Below are 25974 nucleotides of genomic sequence, written 5' to 3' on the forward strand. Positions count from 1 at the left end.
TGTATGTAATTTTCCCAATAGCTGTAAGAAGCTTATTCTAAGAAATACACAATATTGCTGTTCGGTATCAGAAATTTATTCTGGCTACATACTATCTCTGAAAGAATTTCTGTCTCAGAGGACTTATATGACAGTTCATTTCTCAGTGTGTTTGATGCTGTGTACAGGCTGTTACTACAAACTGGCCTTTTGTAAATTGCTAATAGCAAGGCCACATCATAGATGAGGCACAATGTCTGAGATCAGCTTTTTATGGAGGAATTAAATGTTTAGGAATAGGTGTTGTAGGCACAGAGAATGTGTCTCTAGAAACAGATGCTGAATAATTCACAGAGGCTTCAGAATTTTTGTGGGATATTGCTAATAATTGTTCAGTAACTTTCTGCCCCTATGTAAACAAAAAATACATTAAGATGGCATAGTGAAATATTCTGTTGATTATTTCACAGGACATATGCAAACCCTGTGGGTTGCTTGTTGACTTAAAATAAGACTTCTTTGTTTGTTCATTGTCAGTAGTATTGCAACTTCTCTTCCCAGAACAGCAGAGACTCGAAAGTTACTGTACAGTGATCTCAATATCATTCAAATATAATATTTTTAAAGAATGAAAAGTGTAGGGTAGATGCTAGAGATTAATGATGATTACATTCAGAAAAATTATATGAATGATACATACAGTATGTTGGAAATTGTTCACTCATGTCTAGGAAGCCTGGCCCCTGACCAGTTTCTTAAGGGTTCAAACCTCATGAAAGATGATGAAGAAGAGTTTAGATTTGATATCCCGCTTTATCACACTACCTGAAGGAGTCTCAAAGCGGCTAACATTCTCCTTTCTCTTCCTCCCCCACAACAAACACTCTGTGAGGTGAGTGGGGCTGAGAGACTTCAAAGAAGTGTGACTGGCCCAAGGTCACCCAGCAGCTGCATGTGGAGGAGCTGAGACTTGAACCCAGTTCCCCAGATTACGAGTCTATTGCTCTTAACCACTACACCACACTGGCTCTTGATGAGATTTAAGTAGGTCTTATACTGTGAAGGTGACTTTGATCAGTGGAAGGTGGTCATGGTAGCAAGAAGATGAACTATATGTTCATTTATATATTTAAAACTGCTAAATATTTTCAGTTTTAGTTAACATTAAGAACCCGTAGAGATACTTATGACATTCTTGCCATCTAAATTTATACCTTAAGTACCCGGTCTACTTTCCAGAGAGACACCAAGGTGTTCGTGATCTCCCATTGATCCATTGTTAATTTCTGGCTGTGGATCAGAAAGATGCTCCTGTACAATCTGCTATAGTTTTCGGTTTGTATTTATGCACACTGACGCCCACTGCTCAAATGTGCATTAATGATATCATATCACAGCAAGTATTCTGACACAATTCCATGATTGCATCATTGGCGGATTTTGGGCTTTCAAATTTCAGCGGCGCCTTTTGCAATGCCAAGATTTGGCGCCCCCTGACTTTTGCTTTCTGTTCTAAGTCATTGTTGCAGTGTCCCCTGCGACACCCTCTTAACTGCGCCCAGGGCGGGTGAATCAGTCTCGGTCTCCTAATTATACCTCTGACTGCATGCATTTTACACTTGTGCAAATTGCACATGCTCCAGTTCTGAAATTGGTTTTAGAAATTCTCCAAGTTAAACTGGAACGGAATGTTGGTTACAGCAAACACACAAAATAATAATAGAATGGGAAACTGCATTCATCAATAAAACCAATGCATGCCCCATACTTCCTCTGAACTGGCAGAATCAAAGTTCCAATCCAGATTCAGTGTGGCTCAAGCTTAAGTATAGCTAACACAAAATTTCGCAGAACATGATCCAAATCGATCTATGACACAGAGGATGCTCTGGAAGTATTTTAGTAGACTATTAGAGTTCATTGGTCTTTAATATTTCATTTATAAAAAAGCAGTATCTCTCCTGCATCTAAGACTGAACAAAATTTATAAGAGAGTCAAATAAGAACTTATTTTTACCAGAGGTCTGAAACCTCTCTATTTCTCACAGACTGAAATAACTCTTTTGCTTCCTGGAAATATGGTTTTATGTGTCTTCAAACCAATTCAGCTGCGTTTAGCAACTATTTAGTCATAGATGTAGATGCAAGTGATAAGCCAATCTTGTGACTTAAATAAAAGTGATATAAATAAGGAAAACATTGCATACTACAAGATCTGTACAACAAGATCTGTGTAGCGTTTACAGTGGTACCTCAGGTTACATATGCTTCACGTTAAGACTCCGCTAACCCAGAAATAGTGCTTCAGGTTAAGAACTTTGCTTCAGGATGATAACATAAATTGTGCTCCAGCGGTGCGGCAGCAGGCCCCATTAGCTAAAGTGGTGCTTCAGGTTAAGAACAGTTTCAGGTTAAGTACAGACCTCCAGAATGAATTAAGTACTTAACCTGAGGTACCACTGTAATATGAAATGCAATGGGTTGGGATGATGATGAAGATGATAATTTTTAAAAATTTGTATACTACCCTTCATTTGAAAATCACAGGGTGGTTTACAACAAAAGATGAAAACAATGTCAGTGTCCAAGGAGTTGGATCTAGACTTCATTTTCCATGGGTGGAAAGGCTCCTCCAGTTCACAGAAGGCTTTGAGTCCTGTTGGTGGAGGAAAAAGTACCTTCTGTTGATCCATAATGCATCTCCCAGCTCCACTTCTCATACTATTCTGGAGGGCCCCCTCCACTTCCCTTCTTGGTTCACCCTTTGCCAGCAGAAACATCCCCTGAACCCAACTCTTCTTGGGTATGCTTCCACTACTGGATCAATGCCAGGCTCTTAATTTCTGAAACATTCTTGTATATTTACTATTTTATACTTATAAATACAGTTACTTATTTATAAAAATATATTGTTACTTACAGTGGTACCTCGGGTTCAGTACTTAATTTGTTCCAGAGGTCTGTTCTTAGCCTGAAACTGTTCTTAACCTAAAGCACCACTTTAGCCAATGGGGCCTCCCGCTGCCGCCGTGCTGCCGGAGCGTGATTTCTGTTCTTATCCTGAAGCAAAGTTCTTAACCTGAAGCACTATTTCTGGGTTAGCAGTGTCTGTAACCTGAAGCGTATGTAACCTGAAGCATATGTAACCTGAAGCGTATGTAACCCGAGGTACCACTGTATTTATTTCAGAATGAAATTGGCTATCATGGTTATCAGTCAAACAGGCAAACAGCCTCTTCACTTGAGATTTGCTATACTTTGGCAGTACAAATGGGTTCTTCCTTGAAATGTGTGTGAATTTCTTTTGAAGTGAATTTTGGGTGGTTGAGTTTTCTGGAGATCTTGTGTACCTGTGAATGGCTGCTGGATTGGGTTGATACTGTAGCCTGCTCATTCATTACCCTTTCACCAAAGGTGACCCTTAATAGTGGATCTTCCCAATGCTTCCAAACTTTTTTTGTACACTGTAGGTTTGGCAAGTCACCAAAAGAAGTGAATCACAAAACTATTGTTGGCAAGAAAAGCTCTTGTTCTGTGGTACAGTCAAGCTGGGATTCTTGGTTGACCTGAGAGGTTGTGATAGCACACAGTCTAAAGGTCAAAAACGAGACCTACTAACCATAATTACTTCAGCCTTGAGTAGATACAACTACAAGCAGTTTTCTTGCATCTATTACATGACCACAACCGGGCACTCATTTAAAGGCAGTGAAACTAAAGGATAGTGAAACTAAAGTATTAAGACTATAACCCTCATAAAACTGACCTATAATTTTAGTGCTCAGAAATAACTGGCTTGATAGTTTGTACAGTGGTAACTTGGTTCTCAAACTTAATACGTTCTGGAAGTCCGTTCCAAAACCAAAGCATTCCAAAACCAAGGCATGCTATCCCATAGAAAGTAATGTAAAATGTTTTAATCCATTCCAGACTTTTAAAAACAACCCCTAAAATAGCAATATGACATGAATTTTACTATCTACTATTTACTATTTACTACCATTAATCCATAAAATGAAAGCAATAAACAATGTACTGCAGTCACACAATCAATCAATCAATCAATCAGTCAATCAGTAGCTGAACTGGGTTCCACACAGTCACAAAAACAACAAAAAAGAGCTGCAAAAACACAAACACAGAATAAAAAGCAAAAACAGACAGACCTCAGCCTAATACTCAAAACGAAACTGTGGCACTCAAAATGGAAGTGTGGCACTCAAATCATCAGCGTAACACTCAAAATGGAAGTGTGGTACTCAAATCGGAAGTGTAACACTCAAAATGCAGCACGTTTGGCTTCTGAAAACACTTTGCAAACCAGAACACTTACTTCCAGGTTTGCAGTGTTTGGGTTCCAAGTTGTTTGAGTACCAAGGCATTTGAGAACCAAGGTACCACTGTACTTGTTTTCTGACAACCGCCCGAGCATATATGATAATGGATTATTAATTATAGACCATTTTAGGTAGGCTCATGTCACTTCTGCTGTGAGAAAATTCTTCTTTGCAATTATGCACAGTACTGCTAGGATCTAACAACAGGGTAAGATTGCTCGATCAGGGACTTTCACACATTGCTCATATTGTAGTCATTAAGTCAAGGTTGGGGAAGCATTTGCAACCTGAGGACCAGATGTGAACCTGGCCAGCCTTCCAGGAACTGCATTCCTGTGGGTGGTAGGATAAAACCAGCCAAAAAGAATAATGGATGGGCTGAAGCACTTGAAGACTGGACATGACCCAGCCATTTTACCCATTGGTAGTTAAATGCCTATTTGTAATGATGTTACCGGAGAGGGCACAGAGATGGAGAGTAGGAGTATCTTACTGGTAATGCGCCTACATAAAACATTGAATTCTTGAAGCTTCCAGAAATATGGGCCATAATCCCAGAGTGATTCTCAGTCTCTAACCACTGTATGGCTAATTATCTCTGGTAGGGGAGTAAGACAAGAGTTTTGTTGGAGCTGCCATGGGGATGGTAAGAGCTGGGCATGTGGTGAACACTTCAAGAAGTGTTGAAAGTAGAGATTTGTATAACCAATGAAGACTCAAAGTTGGGGCTGCAGACCAGATCCTAGTGAATATGAGATAAAGTTTATGAACGATGATATATGGCGAAACCAAGCATCTTCATCTTCATCATTATCTTCATCAACATCAATATACACTGTTTACTAATCAATATAATGGTCAAGGGTGGAAGCATTCCAGAGAGTGGGTGCAACTTTCATCATTAGCCATGTTGATGGGGATGGATGAGAGTCCAACAATAGCTGGAGTGCCACAGGTTCCCCACCAGCAGTGACTGGTAATTGATTGATTTATTATCCATTTAAAAATACACAATTCCTATCCATTCCATATTTGCTATACTGTGAAGCTATTTTTTTGCTCCTGTCAAAAAAAAATCTAAATATAGATTTATTTACTTATAGTCAAAACAGCATTCCCCTTAGAATGAAAGCACTTTCTAAGGTCTGTATTTTGGGTCAGTCAATATTTGTTTAACACAGCTAATATTTGGTTTCCATGAGATGGCAAACTGGAGAATTGTAGACTCGTTTGTATGTAGAAGCAACCTCATTTTTTTATTGAAATAAGCCAGCATGTTGAAGTGAATAGACTTCAGAGCCTAAATTTAGGAAGCTTTGGGTCAAATCCAGTTTCTGTCACTAAGATTATAGAAATGGGGCAATTAAGATGCTACAGGAACCACATTGGATACTGGAAATACTTTGTAAAGTTAATACCAAGTTAGAAATTTAGGATTGAGGCCAGCAGTTACAAGTCAATTTAAAAATGGGGAAGGCGTGATTCTAAGCATGCTTCATGTTTACTTGTAATTTCTGGGGACAATGTTCTACTTCACCACCCTTTGCACAGATGTGTGTTTCTGTTTCCCCATGATTCATCCATGAAAACAGCACGAAACAACTGTATACTGGTATAACACCCCAAATATCCCCACTTTTTCTCCCATGTTTTTCCAGGTTAAGGGGGCTGCAGGTTGATTTTTTTCTAGAATCAAAAAACATGGAAATGAACACTAAAAATTCACGATATTCCATTTGTTTTCTGGACATGGCTTTTTCATAATGTGAAAGCACAAATGCAATGTGAAAATTAACAGCGAAGTGTCAGGGAAATGGAATATGCTGTCATGTGAATGCAACTAGAGAAGGCAAATGACTTGGCCAAGTTGTGGTTGAATGAAAGGGGCCATAGCATGGGTATTACCGCTCAGACCTAAAAATGAATAAGAATGACTGTGTAGCAAAGGAGGGTGGCATTTGAGTCCTTTACACAGTGCTTCTTTCCTGGGCATTCCACTTTCCTGATTTTAACTTTTTGCAGAAATCAGACTTCTATGTTCCGTTTCAATATCACTGTTACAATGAGATGTGAGCCAGCATGCTGTGAAATGTTTTTACTAAGGAATTTTGATCAGAGAATTTGCAGAAAGCCAGTCAGAGCTCTAGGACCATGTTCTAAACAGCCATCTCTGCTTACAGAAACTGTGATATTTCCAGCAACATGGATTTATAGCCAAAGAAATTAGTTACAAACTGTGCACCATAATAATGTCTCAAGGCTATCTCTCTATGCTTGTGTCTGCATAGGACAGTGATATAAATTAAGCACTGATCAGTAAACAATACCTTTGGGCTGCATTTGTATTTCTTGGTTAAAACTCAGCATGCAAATAAAGCACAATAAATTCAGAGGCTAACATTCTGAGCACCCCGTCGTCATTGCTGTTTTGCCTTGCTGGTGACGGAAGAAACTGTGGCTCAGGGATGGGAAATACAGGGAACATCCTTGAATACACACATTTGTATGCATGCACCTCTACCAACAATATTTAGCCAGTTGAGTAACAAAGGCTACATTTCTCTATGCATTTATTGAGGGGCAATCTCCATTGAATACAATGGTACTAACTTTGGAGTAAATATCCATAGGATTACTATGTAAATGCTTCAACAGATGCTGTTAGACTCAGCTGTGGGGTAGACATTACCATTAAATCATATTATAAATGTCTGCAAACTACAGTCGTACCTTGGAAGTTGAATGGAATCCATTCCGGAAGTCTGTTTGACTTCCAAAATGTCTGGAAACCAATGCGCGGCTTCTGATTGGCTGTAGGAAGATCCTACAACCAATCGGAAGCCGCGGAAGCCCCGTCGGATGTTCAGGTTCCAAAGAACGTTCACAAACCGGAATACTCACTTCTGGGTTTGTGGCATTCAGGAGCCAAAACGTCCGCGTACCAAGGCATTCGGGATCTAAGGTACAACTGTATATAGAAAGAACACAACATGCAGTGGTAAGTTTCACACATTTTGTTAGTTATCATTCTTATTTTGGATCAGTACTAAAGGATAAATCAGTGTGGAACCTGATGACCTCTGGGTGTTGAAGGGCTGTAACTCCTGCCATTAACAACAACAACAACAACAATTTTTTATTTATACCCCGCCCTTCCAAGTTTAAAAACCGGGCTCAGGGTGGCTAACAACAAATATAAAACTTTGATTAAAATGCGACTTAAAAACAGCATAAAACAGTATAAAATACAACATAAAATGCAGTATCAATATCAATAAAATTCAAAAATTCAGGGGTCATTTTTTGGGGGGAGGGATGGCCACTGGTATACTGGCTGATGAGACTTGGAGCCCAACAACATCTGGAGAACCACAGGTTCATCATCCCGTAAAAAAGAGAAGAGAATTTTTCTGTCCAGCATTCCTTAATTAAGCTGCAGAAATTTTTATCACTGATTTATTCACACTAGGTCAAACAGCAAACTATGTATGTGGAGCAGTACCAGATTTGCAGCAGCAAGGTTTCTTAAAAATGTGAATTTAACTCGGTGAGCATTTTTAGTGAACTTCTTCATTACACTTTTCAGTAACTGTCAACAAAAACAACAGCAACAAAATGTCAAAATAACTGAAATTACCCATGAGATTACCTTCCATCTTCCTAGGATGTTTTCAGTACAGTTCTCAAGCTGCAAAAACACTGGCTCTTTGCTTTAGGCAAACCCACTGTGATAGTGGCAGGAATGTTGAGTTTGAACATGCGCATCGCAGGTAACTTTAAAATCCCTGTTCAGCCATAAAGTTCTTGGAGTCATATTCTCTCTGCAGAGCCTATCATACAGGGTTGCTATAAGGATAAAAAATTGAGTGCAAGCTGCTTGAGTACTTGTAGGTTGGGCAGTATAAATGTTGAATAAACTATTTTCACAAGGAAATTAACAGTAGAATGTAGATCTGCAGTGGATGAAATACATTCCATCCTTTTTCATTATCTTGGCATTGATGAAAAACAATTCTTGCATATAAATAGGGGAAGGGAAGTTGGTGATACTTGATGCACTGCAACATTTTCAGTTCAAGGAAAATGTATTTACGGTAGATAACCCTGAAAATCAACTAATTCTATTACTGTATATTTTTAATAATGATGATGATGATGATAATCCCACGAACCACACATGGTTGATTTAGTATACTTTGGGGGTCAACATCTGAACAGAAGCTCATTCAAAGGTTGGTTTACAGAGCATACCACTAATTCAGAAAGCAAATGGTTCAAATGTAAATTTAAGAAGGAGCATTGCTTTCAGCAGTGATGAATACTAAGTAACACTATTTCAAGAAGCAATCAAGGTCCCTAACCAATTTTTCTATCTTCGTTTTGTTTTCCCTCTATAGAAAATTTCTGGTTAAGTTTTCTGAGATTTCCCCTATCACCCATGTGTAATATGAACAATCATTTAGAAGTAAAATAGGAGCTAATACCACACTGCTGGTGTTCAAAAAGATTCTGACTGCAATGTGCAAAGGATTCCTTGTTCTTTGGCAATACATAATGACATAAATCAGACTTTAGAGTTTATTTCTGAAACTAAAACCCATGAAGTAATATGGAAATAATATCTGCTTGCCTGATGGAATGATCTCCCCTGTTCTTCCCCTGCATATTCTTCTGAGGGTTCCTGTGATCTAAGAGAAGGAATTTAGGGGAAGTGCAATGAGAGGAGCAGGAGGAAAGCCCAAGATTCCGTGTGCTGGCTTCTACTAGTTACATCTGGCCTGGAGTGTGTCAGAAGAAAATGCATTTTAAATGTATTTTGAAACAAAATACTGAGGAATTCTAAAATACAAATTCAAGGCACAATATAGCACCATTAAGAACACAAAGATAATGGAATACCCAGAGGAAATGTGAGTTGCAAGGGTTTCAAAGAAGCAGCTTATTGCAATATATGTGTGGAATAATGATCTGTGGCTAGAGATGTATTTTTTGTTCTGCCCTGTGTTCACCACATGCAGCACTGTTTCCATTCCATTGCAGTTCGTCTTCCACCAAAGAAGATCTTCACTTCCCGCTGCAGCAAAATTACAGAAATTAAGTTGCCATCACATTATTCCACCCCATTTATTTCAATGCAGGGAAAATACAATGCAAAATAGTAAAAGAAAATGTAATCAATTATGCATTGTTTGCAGACACCAAGAGTGCATAAGGATTGTATTTGCTGGATTGAGTTATGTTTTGGACAATGGACGAATAAGCAAACATTGGCAATTTCCTCCCGTTGCCATTTTCATCAGAATTCTTCAGTATCCCTCACTGTAGCATAGGCTAGGCTCTATAAAAAATTGCCCTGACAATCCACAGCGCTGAGGATGCAATCTGGGCAAAGTGCTTGTCAGACCCGTGGAAGAGATGTGAGCATATGCTTAATTTCCCCCTTGAAATGAATAAAGCTGACAAGCGTTTAACTTTGCCTGGGTTGTACCCTAAATTACTAATGACTACATTTGGTTTTAATGTGGAGGGCTTGTATAAGAGATATTTGCCAGTATGATGTAATGGTCAGATTAGCACTAGGGAACGGGAACTTCAGGCACACAAGTCGCGAAGCTGATTGAATGACCTTGAGCTATTCTCTCTCAGCCTAGCCTACCCCAAAGGCTTGGTGTATAGACGAAACACATGAGGGGACAGAGCCATAGATGCTGCTTTGAGTTCTTTCAAGGAAAAGTGACCTATAAATGTAAAAAAGAAATACACTGTGCACATCTAAGGGGTTTTCCTTCCGTTGGAATTCTGAGCTCAGATGATGGTAGTTTTCTTTTTCTTTTTGTCATTAATAAGACTTTCTATAATCTGTTCTAGCTGGTGGCGTTATTGTATTTCACTCTTCATGAATATTTCTGTCAAATACCAATTGAATTTTGTCATCTTATCTTTTGTAATTAATTGCCTTGGCTGCTGTTATGGATTCTTTGCTCTTATCCATTTCAAAGCTAATAGTTCACTTCAAGTTTGACCTGCCAGTGTAAGCTCTCATTTTGTTGTAATCTTGCCTTTTCCCTTTGCTCTGATAGCTGTCTTGACATTCAGGGACGTATGGAGTGGCAGCAGGAGAGCTCGGTCCCCAGAGAGACGAGGCAGAATATGATTAACTTTACATTTTATTCCTAGGATATTAATTCAGGCTTCTCAGGTAGAACATTTTTTTTATGTTAAAGTCATTTGCCTAGGAAGTTTTGCTAGAAGTTTTCCAGGAGGAAGGAACACAGCTGCTTTCAAGCATGTAAGAGCTGCCCTTGCATGTTTTCAAATTGCTGCTGCAAACTTCATTGGGAGTGCAGTCTGAAAGCTCAGTCTCCTCTTTGTGAGCTACTTCTATGTTCACAGTTGAGAGATTTCCCCCTGTTGTTTTCTTGTCTCCTGCCTGGTGTTGTTTAACTCCTAGTTACCGCCTTGTTAAAGGTGTTTAACTGTGATGCTTTTACAAGGATCTTTTTAGTTCTTGGTACCATTTCAAGAACGATTTAAAGTCTCTCCTTCTTTTTGGTTTCCTCTCCCTCTAGCAATTTTTTTAGGTTGTGTTCAGTGTAGCACTAAAGCTTAGTCTCCACCAGCGCAGCAGACATTTGAAACCAAGCTCACCACAACAGAGATTAAAGCAAAACATTTTAACAGGATGTTGACGTCAGGGGCATGGCAGAGGAGGAGATGCAGTGGTGGAGACTGCCTCCCCATCCTGACCCTTCCAGGGAGAAGGAAGAGGAAGACAGTATAAATTGACAACAGCGGTTTGTGGAAGGTCAGAGGCAGATGAGGGGGAAAGTTGGGAAATAACCGGAGAGGAGGAGCAGGCAGAGCTGGATCAGCAATTGTCACTAGAAAGTATTCCAGACCCACCATCTCCCAGAACCCGGTGAGCCTTAAAAGTAGGAGAGCAAAGAGCTCAAAGACAGGGGGCACTTAGCGGCACCCATAGAGGAGGTGATGATGGTGATGAATGAGGAAGTGGGAGAGAAAGGTGTGTGTGGAGATCCACTTGGGACAATGCCCTTATCCAAGAGGTTGAGTTCTGTAGCCTCTCTCTGTAAAGTTTGAAAAAAAAAGGACTGTAAGAACCTTTCCTTGTCTTTATACTTTCCTGGGCTACCAGCCGGGAGCTGCTGGCAACACCCTGACTATTTAAAATCTAGCAAAGAAGAAGCAATGCTTTCTGGGCCGAGTTCCAAAAGGATGGGGACACCACTCCCCAAAAAGGCACAAGGTTTATTGCGCCCACAAGTCTATTAAAGCTTGCAGGCAGGTCTTCAGATGCTGGTCTTAAGGTTCAGGTGGGTTCATAGTGGTGCAGGTGGTCCTTCTATCAGCTTGGTCCCAAATCATGCAGGGCTTTAAAGGTCACCACCAGCACTTTCAGTTGAGCTCAGGATTTATATGATGGAGTCAAGGAATGAATAGGCAGCTGATGCAGTTAGTACTGTATCGGTGTTACAAACTGTGAAGGTCTGGCATGCACAGGTGTAACAGCAACTGCATTTCTGCATTAGCTGAAGTTTCCAAACAAAAACAGCTCCATGTATGGTGCATTGCAGTAGTCTAGCCGGGGTATGACCAGGGCATGTGTAACTGAGGCAAGGTACAAAATTCTATGCACACTTTCCAGGGTTTGTTCCCAGTGACTCCTGTTTTATACTGAACTCTGAGGTGTACGGTACACAGGGATCATATCCTCTTAACTCATCTTGATTTTGTGCTAATTGTGAGTTTTCTCCTTGAGTAAGGGAGCTCCACTAGAACAAAGTGTTTGCAAATTCCCTTTAAGAATATTTTAAATTCATAAATATGACATTGTTCATTTGTGAAGCACAGCTCTTGCATATTAATTTTTTCACATCTGCACTTTGCTGTTGAGTTAGACGTTTAATTTATATTTAGTTCCTGTAAAATGGTTTTCTCCATGAGAGATAGTAATTAGTTTTGAGTGCCATAATAGTTGGAGGGAATTTCCAAAGAATTATGAACAGTTTCTGTGGTGGAGATAGAAGTATGGACCAAATATTCCTAGGAACAGGAATACGCTAATGAATGAAAGTGTAAACAAATTAAAATGTAAGTTTCCTTATGTGATCAGCACCATGCATAAGGTATATAATCAAATGAAATGCATTGGAACTGAAGCAATGCATACTTCAGTAAAATTATTTCTGTGGTGACTCTTGGTTTCAGGCTGATCTATCATATCCTCTCCTAGTTGCCCAACACATTCTCATTGAGGTTAGATTAAAATATATCTAAATGATTGAGCTGCATTAAATTATAATCCATAGCTATGTGGCAGCTTTCCTTGTAATACCCTTTGGCTTAGTCATATTCCTGTTCTTTTGAAATTGACTTTACAATGTTACATCGAGATCTCATTACTGCCTTTGTGAATGATAAATATTTCTTAGGTGTAGCTGAGCTTTCTCTAGGATGGATATCATAGTTGCATTAATAAGAACATGCATTTTACTGTAGTTGTCAGTGTAACTCTGATAGGATTCATGTGGAATTAGTCTTTGGACTGCAGCCAAAGAGTTGTTGCAAGAATGCAAGTAGAATTGAAGAGGCCATTTACTCTCTCTCTCTCTCTCTCTCTCTCTCTCTCTCTCTCTCTCTCTCTCTCTCTGTGTGTGACCATGGCTTGGATCCAAACTGCGCATCCTTTGGTGGGAACATCCTAACAGTCAGCTAGTGTAGATCCACTTAGTTGACACTCCCTCTGGCCAATGGAAAGGAGGCTGCTTTGCCAATTCCCCCTCCCTCTGCAGCCCCTTGCAACCTCACAAAGTCTGCTGAGAGCATTAGGCAGCCCTCCAGAATAGTGTGGGCTACAGGGGAGAACTGCAAAAGCTGTCACTTGTGGGTTCTCCCTGCCTTTGCGGCTAGAAGAAGCCCTTCCATTCATAGATGTCAAAGTCTGGATTCAACTCAATATTTGACTGGTCGGTTGTCCAGTTCACCCACCCTTCTCTGGAAATTGCAGAACCACAGGCTCATCCATCTTGTACTGCCTGATGGATTCCACTACTTCCAAAATAAGCAGCAAGACAGCAAGTAGCTCCAGTTCAGCTCTTTAAACTAACTGCTGGCAGAATAACCTGCGCTGAAACTTCCAAGACAGCAATGAAGCCATTAATGTGGTTGAACTTCCTACTTCGAAATGAGATTATGTTTATACAAATGGGATCCCTGTGCAGTGTTTCTGAATTGCCCAAAGCATTATGGACAAGTTATTATATTGCTTTTCCCATGGTGCTCCAGTTTAATTAGCCATTTTCCTCGCCGTGTCAACAATCTCTCTCACACATCAGACTCTGGAGAGGCTCGGTATTTCTCGCCTGTTGCCAGTCTGAAATTTAAAGTATCTGTCATCCTATTTGGCCACAAATACAAGCAGGCTGTTAATCTTTTAACAGCCCTTTGCATAGAACTATCATGCTCTCTTACTAGCCAAAGGTAGAATGGAATGGAATTAGGTTGTGATAAATAACTGGATGCTTTTTGTTGGTTACCTGAGAAAGTCTCTGACTAGTCCCTGCTTCACTAGTTGCAGGAATACTTTGTATTTGATATGCTAATTCTAGAGAGTCTGGTGTAATCGTCAGAGCTGCTTGTATAGCATTAGAAAGCAAGGAAATTATCTGTAATAACCTGCATTCTCTGTCCTTTGAAGAATAGAATTGCATCACTTTGAAGCTTGGTGAATTAGCGAGCAATGCGGCATGCTTGCTTTCAGCACATGGTAATGTAAATCATTTTGAAGCACTCTATGGATTATTATTATGTTCCTACTTACCTATATGAATGCGGAGTGTGTGTTGCACTATGTTGTAATATGAAAAATTGTAATGTCCCTTTCATGTTACCAGCATAGTTATTTGGTTCTGTTATAGCAATGGGCTGAATAAACCATTAATGCAGATGTCTTGGATGCTAGAGTTATCAGCAAATTGACATGTTCAGATCTTTCTGCATGCAACTAGTTCTGGGCAACAAAGGAAAAGCTCAATGAAAAGAACATTAATTTCCTTCCCTTGTTGTTGTTTAGCCGTTTAGTCGTGTCTGACTCTTCGTGACCCAATGGACCAGAGCACGCCCGGCACTCCTGTCTTCCACTGCCTCCCGCAGTTTGGTCAGACTCATGTTCGTAGCTTCGAGAACACTGTCCAACCATCTCGTCCTCTGTCACCCCCTTCTCCTTGTGCCCTCCATCTTTCCCAACATCAGGGTCTTTTCCAGGGAGTCTTCTCTTCTCATGATGCATCCTAAAGAAGCGAATCTCACTGTTGCTTATGTTGAAGCTCACCGGGTTGTGCCTGCCATAGAAACATTGCAGCAAAGTGCCTTTAAAATAGCATTTTAAAATATATACTACTGGCCTTTTACTTCCAGAGACATTGTTGGATAAATGGTAGTAACAAAACCAATAAAGAGAAAAGAGGTAGGGGGAAATTCACATTTAAATTTAGTTAAGCAAGGGATGAGGGTTGTTTTATTCACAGTATTAATTGAGACTTAGCTGGAACTAGGGGCAGAGAAGCACAGATGGAACTGAGGTGATCTGACAAGCTAAGTGTCTGAGTCAATGGATAATGGGCTATAACTTAGAATTTCATTAAATAACACTCTCCCAGGTGCTTTTTAAAATAGCTTCTGGACTCTTCACTTGACCCATATTTCTTTTTTGGTGGCAGTCCATTGTCTATTGACCTTGAAGTGAACAATGCATTCCCCTTGTTATTAGCTCCATCTTCTCTGATAGTAGTGTCTCAAATAAAATGAGAAATTAATAGCTTTCCTTGCGGGGAGGGAAGGGTTGAATAATCAGTTGATATTCTCTCTAGGTTTGAAGAGTGCCTCCATTATGAGTTGCATTCAACAAACTTGTGCCATTTCTGCATGGACCTCCAACTGCACAATACGGCCCAAAATCTCTTCTGCAGGGTCTACCCAACCTTCCGAAGCAGATTGGGGAGACAGGGAAAGGCATAAGAAATCCTCTTGTGCAGGTGGAAGTCTCTGCCCTAATGGGAGAACATCATTGGATACATATGGTATAGTTTACTCCTTAAAAAAAAGGTAAAGGACCCTTGACAGTTAAGTCCAGTTGCAGACGACTCTGGGGTTGCGGCACTCATCTCTTTACAGGCCGAGGGAGCCGGCGTTTGCCCGCAGACAGTTTTTCCAGGTCATGTGGCCAGCATGACTAAGCCGCTTCTGGCGAAACCAGGGCAGCACACGAAAATGCTGTTTATCTTCCTGCTGGAGCAGTACCTATTTATCTACAGTGGTACCTCGAGGAACACCTCAGGTTACAAACGCTTCAGGTTACAAACTCCACTAACCTGGAAGAGTTACCTCGAGTTGAGAACTTTGTCCCAGGATGAGAACAGAAATCGTGTACCAGCAATGCAGCAGCAGCAAGAGGTCCCATTAGCAAAAGCACGCCTCTAGTTAAGAAAAGTTTCAGGTTAAGAACGGACCTCCGGAACGAATTAAGTTTGTAACTAGAGGTACCACTGTACTTGCATTTTTGGTGTGCTTTTGAACTGCTAGGTTGGCAGGAGCTGGGACAGAGCAATGAGAGCTCACCCCATCGCGGGCATTCGAACCGCTGACCTGATTGGCAAGCCCAAAAGGCTCAGTGGTTTAGACCACAGTGCTATCCGCATCCCTAGTGTACTCTTAAGGACAGTACTATTCTAAGAATTCTAACAATTAGTTTTTGCACCCCTATCCCCCACCCTTGGAATTGCATGGTTGTTTTTTGTTTTCTATACACAGCTATCTAGAGAGCATTTGTGGCTTTAAAGGCAGTGTCCTGTAGATATGAAGAAATCTTTTAAAGTATTTTCCCCCTGAAGTTCTTTGATGTTAGCTTATGTAAGTATCACTCTTTTCTTTCATACTGGCCTATTCATTATTCACATAGTAAATATCTGATTTTCCCTAGTTGAGCTTTTCCATCTGTATACCTTGAAAATCTCTACACTTTTTTTAAAAAAATCCTCTACATGAACTAACTAACTCAGGTAAAAAGCTCAGCTTTTTTATTGTCCAAGGAAAAAGATGTCTATTGAATAATGTTCTGAAAAAAACCTATAGTTCTGACTTGTTTCAAAACCACATATACTTGATTAATTCTCTTCCATTTTTGGACTAGGAAGGTATAATCTAACATTCAGTTATATGTTACTCAAACTTTTGTAGTCCACTGTTGCATGGTAGACTGAATATTAGACTTCTGTGCCTAATATTTCGAGATGAAGTTTGAAAGTGAGTTAAAAATGTGTTTGAGTATATTTGTGTGCTGTATCATGTTTGTGTCAGACCATTTAAGTACAGTTTTTATCATGTAACTTTTGAAAGTGGAAAATGTCTCTCTTATGGGTTTATTTTTATCGCTTAAATACTATACGGAAACATTTGCTCCTTTGCTCAGTGTAAGTGAAGTCCATGGTCAAACTGTAACTACTTGTATCCAAAGCATATTATATATCAAACAAGCAAATTAAAAATAGTTTATCTCCAACCTCTCCAAACGCCAGCAAAATCAAACAAACAGATAAATAAGAACATACCCTCGCAATGCTGACACAAAAACTCTGCACATACACTAAGCAAAAGAATGAAAAATCACTACCCCCTTCTTTCTCCCCTGCTCCCTACAACCTCATAATGTCTATGACAGCAGCGTCTCACACCAAATGTAACTGACATGTAGTAAAGACCCAGTCAATTGAAAACAGAGACACTGTACCCTTGTTAAATAATAATAATAATAATAATAATAATAATAATAATAATAATAATTTATTTATTTATACGCTGCCCATCTGGCTGAGTTTTCCCAGCCACTCTGGGCGGCTCCCAGCAGATTAAAACAATTAAACATTAAAAACTTCCCTAAACAGGCCTGCCTTCAGATGTCTTCTAAAAGTCAGATAGTTGTTTATTTCCTTGACATCTGATGGGAGGGCGTTTCACAGGACAGGTGCCACCACCAAGAAGGCCCTCTGCCTGGTTCCCTGTAACCTCACATCTCGTAGTGAGGGAACCGCAACAAAAACCACAAAAATCTTTCAGTTAAACAACTGTATATAAAAAAAGCTTATTTCCTTAGTTTGTCCTCAGATTCTAGCAAAGAAATCATTGCTTTTGCCTCAGACGCTTTTTTGTTAGTCTGGAGAAACCAAATCAAAAGCATACTGACCGCAGTCTTGTGAAAAGGGCAAGAAAAGCAAAAGGGCTAGGAGGGCTAAGGAAAGGGCAAGATAGCCCACCTCCCCACTTGTCCTGCAGGCACATGCCACATCACCTGCAATGCCCCCTGTTATGTATTGAAGTTCTCACCCTGGGCCAGCAGGGGGATCCTGTAGTTAGTTCAGGTCCACATATGCAAATAAGGGATCGAAAGTGACGTTCAGTGATTTTGCTCGGTGTTTCAGCTCAGTGATTCAGCTCTGCTCAGAGGGTGGCTGCATCTGGCTGTGCTCTGTTGTCCATCCATCCCACCTTCATCACCAGTGTTAAGTTGTGGGTGAACTTATCAGACGACACAGCAATTCTTCAAACAGCTCTTGTTTATTCACAGGCCAGAACAGAACTGAACTGAAGGGTTCAGCCAGCCTGTTTATATAGAGCTCCACTAGAACGCAACAGTAACCATTTTCTGTAACTATCCAATCACTGAACGTCACTTTCGAGCCCTTATTTGCATATGTGGACCTGAACTATCTACAGTATCCCCCTGCTGGCCCAGGGTGAGAACTTCAGTACATAACACCCCACCTCGCAAAGATGCTGCTCACCAGCAGCTTCTCACCACTGCTCAGAATGGTTTAGTGTTGAGTTAGTTTTAATTTTCTGTATTATGTGGCAGAATATATGCAGTGTGCATGTACAATGACATGTTTTAGAATGAACTTTCTTTCTCAAAGCAATTCCTAAAATATATGGAGCATTTAAACATTCAAAAAATTAGATTTTTGCTTTACCATTTTACCATTGATGCACCAGCTCCTTAGATTTTATACATGTTGCGATTAAGTGCGAAGGTGCAGGCCAAAGTAGTGTTAAGCACCTTCTCGGTTTTAAGTGCACCCACTAAATAGTTAAGACGAACCTAGCTTTCCATTGGTATTAAATTGCGTTCCAAATGTGATTTCCAAGCAATGTCAGATTCATTGAGCTATACATCAGTGTCACTTGAGTCAGCACACTTCAGAAGATATACAACAGATATTATCTCCAACCTTTTAAGGCTAAGTTGCATTATCCTTTGTTTTAAATTTATTTGCCTCCAAGATTCATGCATTAAGGGCTTGGTATTTATTCCTTAATACTACATAGCACTTACATCTCAGACACAAATGCAAATATAAATGTAGAAGTTATCTCATAAAAACCACCAGTCATTCCTAGACAAACACTTAATCTACTCTGCATTCTATTGCTCTATTTTTCATCTTGTGCCAGTATACTCATTGCCACAGTTGCAATCTCAGGTGAATTATTGCACAAACTCAGTTCCTCTGGATATGTGTGTAGGAGCACAGGACCAGAGGTGAGTTGCACTGACACCCCACTTTGTCTAACCTCCCCCCTCCCCAAGGGCAATACTTTCTGCCTATCTAGTTGCTTTCATGTCAGCAAACTGCACACACACTACAAGATGCTGTAAAGAGAAAATGTATGGACTTGTGAAGAAGAGATGGCCAAAAAAATCTACTTTGAAATATCCCATGCTGCACAATAATATGAAACAACTGGGGGGGGGGATGTTTCTTGGCAGGCATGATAATGATCTTTAAGATAAAGGATTATTCTTGGAGTAAATGAGTAACTGACAGTAATCATCACTTAGTTTCCTGTGAGCTCTTCTTACAGTAATGTTTGATAGTATGGATACTCAAGTGCAAAAAATATGTGCTGCTTATCAAGCATAATAGCTGCTTGAGTATATTGAGTAAATGGCCTCGGTATACCTGGAGGAGCGTCTCCACCCCCATCGTTCACCTGGACACTGAGGTCCAGCGCCGAGGGCCTTCTCAGTAGTGGCACCCACCCTGTGGAACACCCTCCCATCAGATGTCAAGGAAATAAACAACTATCTGACTTTTAGAAGACATCTGAAGGCAGCCTTGTTTAGGGAAGTTTTTAATGTTTGATGTTTTATCGTGTTTTTAGTCTTCTGCTGGGAGCTGCCCAGAGTGGCTGGGGAAGACCCAGCCACGTGGGCGGGGTATAAATAATAAAATTATTATTATTATTATTACTTTTGGAGGGGAGGCAGATTGCACTGTGTGTGTGTGTGTGTGTGTGTGTGTGTGTGTGTGCGAGAGAGAGAGAGAGAGAGAGAGAGAGAGAGAGAGAGAGAGAGAGAGATTAGGACTGGATCAAGATCCTATTTCTGTACATTTTTAAAGAGGGAATACAGGAACAGATTTTTGCATGAACGCTTCATAGCCAGAACATGTATTTTGTATTTGAGCATCCATATGAGAGGGCACAAAAATTCAATGAGAAGCAAGTGTAAGATTTCTAAAGTTATCTCTGCTAGATAGAGGGGAGCAGGTGTTTCCTTTTTCAAGGTAAGAAGGCTGCAATGAAGCCATGCCTTAGCATAGAATGAATAGGTCAGTATGATACTATCTCATCATGTGGCTGACCTTCGACTTCTACCCTGAGGTAAAATTATTCTACCTTGTTTCTACTGCATTTTTATGTTCAGGTTGTTTTACATCAAAAACATACAATATTTATGCCTTTTTTCTTTTCTTTTTAAGCTGAAGCCTGGAGAAACTGCCTCATCTTGTGGAGTTTTTGATTTGGGATTCAGGGCTTATTCAACTAGAAATTAAGATGTAAATAGTGTATCGTAGTTATGAAATCGGAATGCCTAACCCTTAAGACTTAAAGCAAAGGAAGAGTGCTTTAAAATCAGTGCGGTGGAAATAGAGGGTAGAAGGTGGCTATATTGTTCTGTATTGAAATGTTATTAAAGTGTTGAAACTTTTGAAATTGTTTTCTTCTTAAAGAAAAAATCTATTTTTAAAATTTCTGCCAGAATTACAGGCCAGTATATTTAATGTATCAGAGTTCTCTTATACTTAAACAGATTGTTCCTGTTCCTGTTTGTGTGTGCAGTGCTGGGGAAGGAAGAAAATGAAATTCCACATGTGTGCACCCATGCAAATGCAACTGGGCAGGACAGGCTATAGGAACTTAAATGGGTGTAATTTGTCAGTTTGCATTTCTTAGTGCAGAAAGTATTGATCTGATGTGTAGAGATCTTTCCTAGTCTACTTAATTCAAGAAGCTTCTAGAAGCTTCTCTCTGTGAAAGAAACAAGCAGAAGGTTCATGATGTTTGGGTTATTGCTTCAGAGAAGCTGAGTACAGCTGGTTTAAACTGATTCTGTTATCTCTTTCTGTCAAGGTCATGCTGACTATAAAAGTAGGGCCAGAAGGAGCCTGGGTTTCACTTTCACTTTCAATTCCTTCTGGTGTGGTGTTCTTTATAAAGTACAGTGGTATCTTGGGTTACAAACACCTCGGGTTACAAACACTTCGGGTTACAGACTCCACTAACCTGGAAGTAGTACCTCAGGTTAAGAACTTTACCTCAGGATGAGAACAGAAATTGCATGAGGGTGGCGCGGCAGCAGCAGGAGGCCCCATTAGCTAAAATGGTTCCTCAGGTTAAGAACAGACCTCTGGAACGAATTATGTATGTAACCAGAGGTGTCACTGTATGCTTAGCATTAAGGTTTTAGTCTTATTTTAAGTTATTGTAAGTTTAAGTCTGCTGCAACTGGATTTCTTATGGACAGTGCCAATCCTGAATGTATCGGATTTGTGACCATCATGCCCATTTGCCTTCTGTAGCTCTGCTGGGTGAAATATCAATTGCCTCTGGTCTATTTTGGGGGAATCCTGCAATGTGTTTTAAGTATTTACTCTGCTAACTATACATTGGAATCCGCTCTGGATCAATATTTAGTAAAATTCCATGGCAGCAATTACCTCCTTATTATTGTGAACTTGATAGTATCACCCCTGAATGTAAGCTAAATGGCCAAATCTTATGAAGCTCTTCCACTCAGGGTTATGAGATAGTTCACTATGAGAGAAATAGGCCGAGGTATGGATGAGGATTATACTGGGTCACACATTTTGGAGAGCTGGTACTAATTGGTGTAGACCAGGCATAGGCAAACTCGGCCCTCCAGATGTTTTGGGACTACAACTCCCATGATCCCTATCTAACAGGACCAGTGGTCAGGGATGATGGGAATTGTAGTCCCCAAACATCTGGAGGGCCGAGTTTGCCTATGCTTGGTGTAGACTAACCTGCTGTCCTCTGCAGGGTATCTTGAAGACTAGCTCTACTGTATACAAAACTGAGCTAGATAGGAAGACTTATATGGTACAAGGCAACTTCCTTTTTGTACATTCAAAAAGTGCTCACCATCTCTGGATAGCAGGGCTGGGAAGGACGGCTAATAGAGATATTAGGCAGCTACTACCACCTGAGTAGGCAACATGGCTAAATTTGCCAATGATACGAATCAATACAAGGCAGATCCATATCCTTGACAGACAATATTCTGCTTCTGTTGAAGTTGCAATGATGCTTTTGAACATTTAACTGGATTTGGAGGTTCCATATATCAAGCCTGCAGTGTCACATCCAGATTGATTTAAGGGCATGTTTGCTCAATGAATATTAGCACTGAAGTTTTCCCCCCTGTCTGCATCAGATTGCAAAAAATGGAGTTTGTCAAGAACTGGCAGGCAACAATACGTGACTGATGTACTGCATTTGGCTTGGTAGGTCGCTCACTGGGCAGACCCAACTTGTAATGTGATTTGTCAATCAGAGCTGGGCCTTCTGGAGCTTGGTTTGATTGGATCTAGAATTAGTTTGCAAACCCAAAAGCACACAAATGAAAAATAGGTTGCATTGGATGGAATTTGCATATTAAACATCATCAGCGTTGTGGCTGTGATTGCATACACACAGCATTTTGTTCTAGTATCAAAATGGAGATTGAGTAGTTGTTTTGTCCACACACAGTCAGGATCTATTTCGTATTGCTTGCCCCTGAAATGCATTTCTTGAGAAACTGCGTTCATTTCTGAAATATACTCACAGTCCTACAGTGATTTCATGCTTTTTATTGCAGCTTGTAAAATAGTGATTGAATTTCCCCCCAAACTCCGGCTTTTATATACATTCTTTACACAATGAGTCCTGTCTGACTGACTGATTCTGCTTCCGTCCTGGAGCCTGATTGGGCTGCTACTGCAGGCCAATCAGTTGTTGCATTCTACGATCCTACCAGCCTAATAGGCTGATTAACTTCCTCCTGGGGTCTGATTGGGCTGCCGCTGCAAGCCAATCAGTTGTTGCATTCTAGGATCCTACTTGCCTATTGTTCTAGGATCCAAGCTTGTTGTTGTTGTTGTTTAGTCGTTTAGTCGTGTCCGACTCTTCATGACCCCTTGGACCAGAGCACGCCAGGCACTCCTGTCCTCCACTGCCCCCTGCAGTCTGGTCAAACTCATGCTGGTAGCCTCAAGAACACTGTCCAACCATCTCGTCCTCTGTCGTCCCCTTCTCCTTGTGCCCTCCATCTTTCCCAACATCAGGGTCTTTTCCAGGGAGTCTTCTCTTCTCATGAGGTGGCCAAAGTATTGGAGCCTCAGCTTCAGGATCTGTCCTTCCAGAGAGCACTCAGGGCTGATTTCATTAAGAATGGAGAGGCTTGATCTTCTTGCAGTCCATGGGACTCTCAAGAGTCTCCTCCAGCACCATAATTCAAAAGCATCAATTCTTCGGCAATCAGCCTTCTTTATGGTCCAGCTCTCACTTCCATACATCACTACTGGGAAAACCATAGCTTTAACTATACGGACCTTTGTTGGCAAGATGATCTCTCTGCTTTTTAAGGTGCTGTCTAGGTTTGACATTGCTTTCCTCCCAAGAAGCAGGCATCTTTTAATTTCGTGACTGCTGTCACCATCTGCAGGGCAGGATCCAAGCTTAGTACATAACAATTTCAAAAATAAAAGCTCGTTTCAGATTGACTCTGAATTATGCTGTGTGTCCATCTGGAAGCAGATGCAGGTGATTTTGGCAATGGAGATGGTGTAAATCCCCATTTGCCCAGTGATGTTATGGGTGAGGGCATATACCAAGACTGAGATTTCCACTTCCTCCTTCATTCAGCTGGGATATTTTCAGGGAAGAAAAGGCATGGAAAGGGGGAATGTTTTCAAATGAGTGTCAGGTAACCTCACCCAATGTTGTGGATGGCAGGGTCTTGAATGAATCTAGATTGTAAGTGGCATGTTGAGAATTAGCATGAACAATTGCAGGTGGAAAAAATAGACACTTTTGTGCTACAGAAGGCTTAGCATGTGTTAAACTGCTGTGGTCCTTGATCACATGTACTACTTGCAGACTTAACCCAGGGTAATTGTTGCTTATTTCTGTTATTTCCACCCCTCCTCCAAATAAAATGAATTTTAAGCGATTTCATAGGACATACCGTATTTTTCGCCCTATAGGACACACTTTTCCCCCTCCAAAAATGAAGGGGAAATGTGTGTGCGTCCTATGGGGCAAATGCAGGCTTTCGGGCAGATGTCTGCAAGCCTTGAGCGCCCGGCGGGAGGTCCCGCTGGGCTCACAAGGCTTGCGGGCGGCAGCCTGTTCTGGGGGCTGGGGTTGGGGGAAGCTCCCCCGACCCCAGCCCCCAGAACGGGAGCCAGAGCGATGCGCGCAGCTTCGGCATCACTCTGGGACCCGTTCTGGGGGCTGGGGTCGGGGGAAGCTCGGGCTTCCCCTGCCCCAGCCCCGCGCCTGGGGGGGGAATAAATTTTTTCCCCTTTATTTCCCCCCCCCCAAATCTAGGTGTGTCCTATGGGCTGGTGTGTCCTATAGGGCGAAAAATACGGTAATCACTGTAACCTTAACAATGGCCCTGTTGTACCCTTCATTGAGCTAAATTATTGGATACTTTAGACCAGGCATGTCCAAAGTCCGCTTGGGGGCCTAATCTGGGCCCACCAGTCAGTTTAATCCTGTCCTTGTGGCAGTTTACTTATTTCCTGGGGTAAAATCCTAAAAAAGCTCAACAACTTCAATCCTAAAAAAAAAGGTCACATATGTTCACTTCATGAAATCTGGTCCTCTTTGAAAAAAGTTTAGACACCCCTGCTTTAGACATTTTCAATTCATGCAAATATTGTCAACGCTTACCAATGGTTAGAAATGGGAACAAATGCAACACACACCTGTCAAAAATAAGTGTTTGAAGGTATCATATCAGTTATCTCAAAAAGGCATTGTGTTAATGAAAACCACATTATTGGACTTGGTATACAAAAAAGGCTTTAGTAGGTGACCTTTATAACCTGACATACTGTAGTAATTTATGAACGGGTGTGAACTGTACACTGTGGCAAACTATAAATATGCGAGTTTTGAATTTAATTATGGAAATTAAGTTAAATTAGAGGATGCAGTAGTGAAAACAAAGCAGATGCGACACAGAACAATAACTAAAAACAATGGGGATGGAATCCACTTATCTATAATTCTCACATCTTCTGATTTGGGAAATGCATCTAGGAAGTGGTCTGTTTAGAAGAAAAAAATGTGAAATATATGTACAGCCATATTTTTCTGCAATTGCGTAAGAAACTACAGTGACCCTGAGAACTTGAAATGTAATCCTTTTTCTATGCTCTGAGAGAATATGAAAGAGCTGAGAAATTGGGGGGGGGGACTTTAAAGGTTCCCCCTTCTTTGTACTCAAATAGCTGTAAACCAATCTTTAATCTTTTTAATATTTTCTTTCTTTTCTTCTTTTAAAAAAAGACTTGGTTAACATTCTCTGCAGAGATGGAAAACAGCCAAAGGATAATTGCTTGAAATTATTTGCACATACGTTTTGACTTTCTCTGGCAGTTTTTTCCCCTCCCCCCTTTCCCCATGTTGCCTATTTTTCAGCCAGCTTAGCAAAAGAATTTGGCCACAATCACCTGGGATGCTTCACCTTCTTGGAGGCGAGTCATGCAAGAGTATGTGCTCTGAATGCACAGTATCCCAGTCTCACTCCTGCTATCTCCAGCCAAAATTCTTTTAGCAGTAGGGAATGTGCAATTGTTCTGCCTAAAATCAGGGACAGATTCTGCCCTTCAGATGACACAGTACTGGGCTAGGTGGTTTAAAAGGATCACTTGGGATATGGAAGCATAGAAAAAGAAGGAAAAGCCTCAAAATGATGCCTAAAGTAGGAATGTATAGAAGATACAATAGGCTTAGCATATTTTGGTGGAAACAACAGAGGTGAGTGTTTGAGGGAGGAAGGGAGAGAGCCTGAGGGTGAACAAATTGAAACTTAATCCAGACAAGACAGAGGTGCTCTTTTTGGTCAGTTGGAAGCAGAACAGGGAATAGGGATTTAGCCTTTGCTGGATGAGGTAGCACTCTCCCTGAAGTCGCGAGTTCACGTTTTGGGCATGCTCCTGGTTTCTGAGGAATTTAAATAAGTACAATGGTACCTCGGGTTACATATGCTTCAGGTTACATACGCTTC

At 40.7% G+C, this 25974-nt stretch overlaps 1 protein-coding gene across 2 annotated transcripts in view; it reads left to right on the plus strand.

Annotated features, from left to right (window-relative positions):
- Nucleotides 1–25974, plus strand: part of PRR16 (proline rich 16) — a 124746-nt gene that overhangs the window by 60975 nt on the left and 37797 nt on the right. The window lies entirely within an intron of this gene.

The sequence above is a fragment of the Podarcis raffonei genome, chromosome 11 (genome assembly GCF_027172205.1).
Source record: "Podarcis raffonei isolate rPodRaf1 chromosome 11, rPodRaf1.pri, whole genome shotgun sequence".
In the NCBI taxonomy this organism is placed as follows: domain Eukaryota; kingdom Metazoa; phylum Chordata; class Lepidosauria; order Squamata; family Lacertidae; genus Podarcis; species Podarcis raffonei.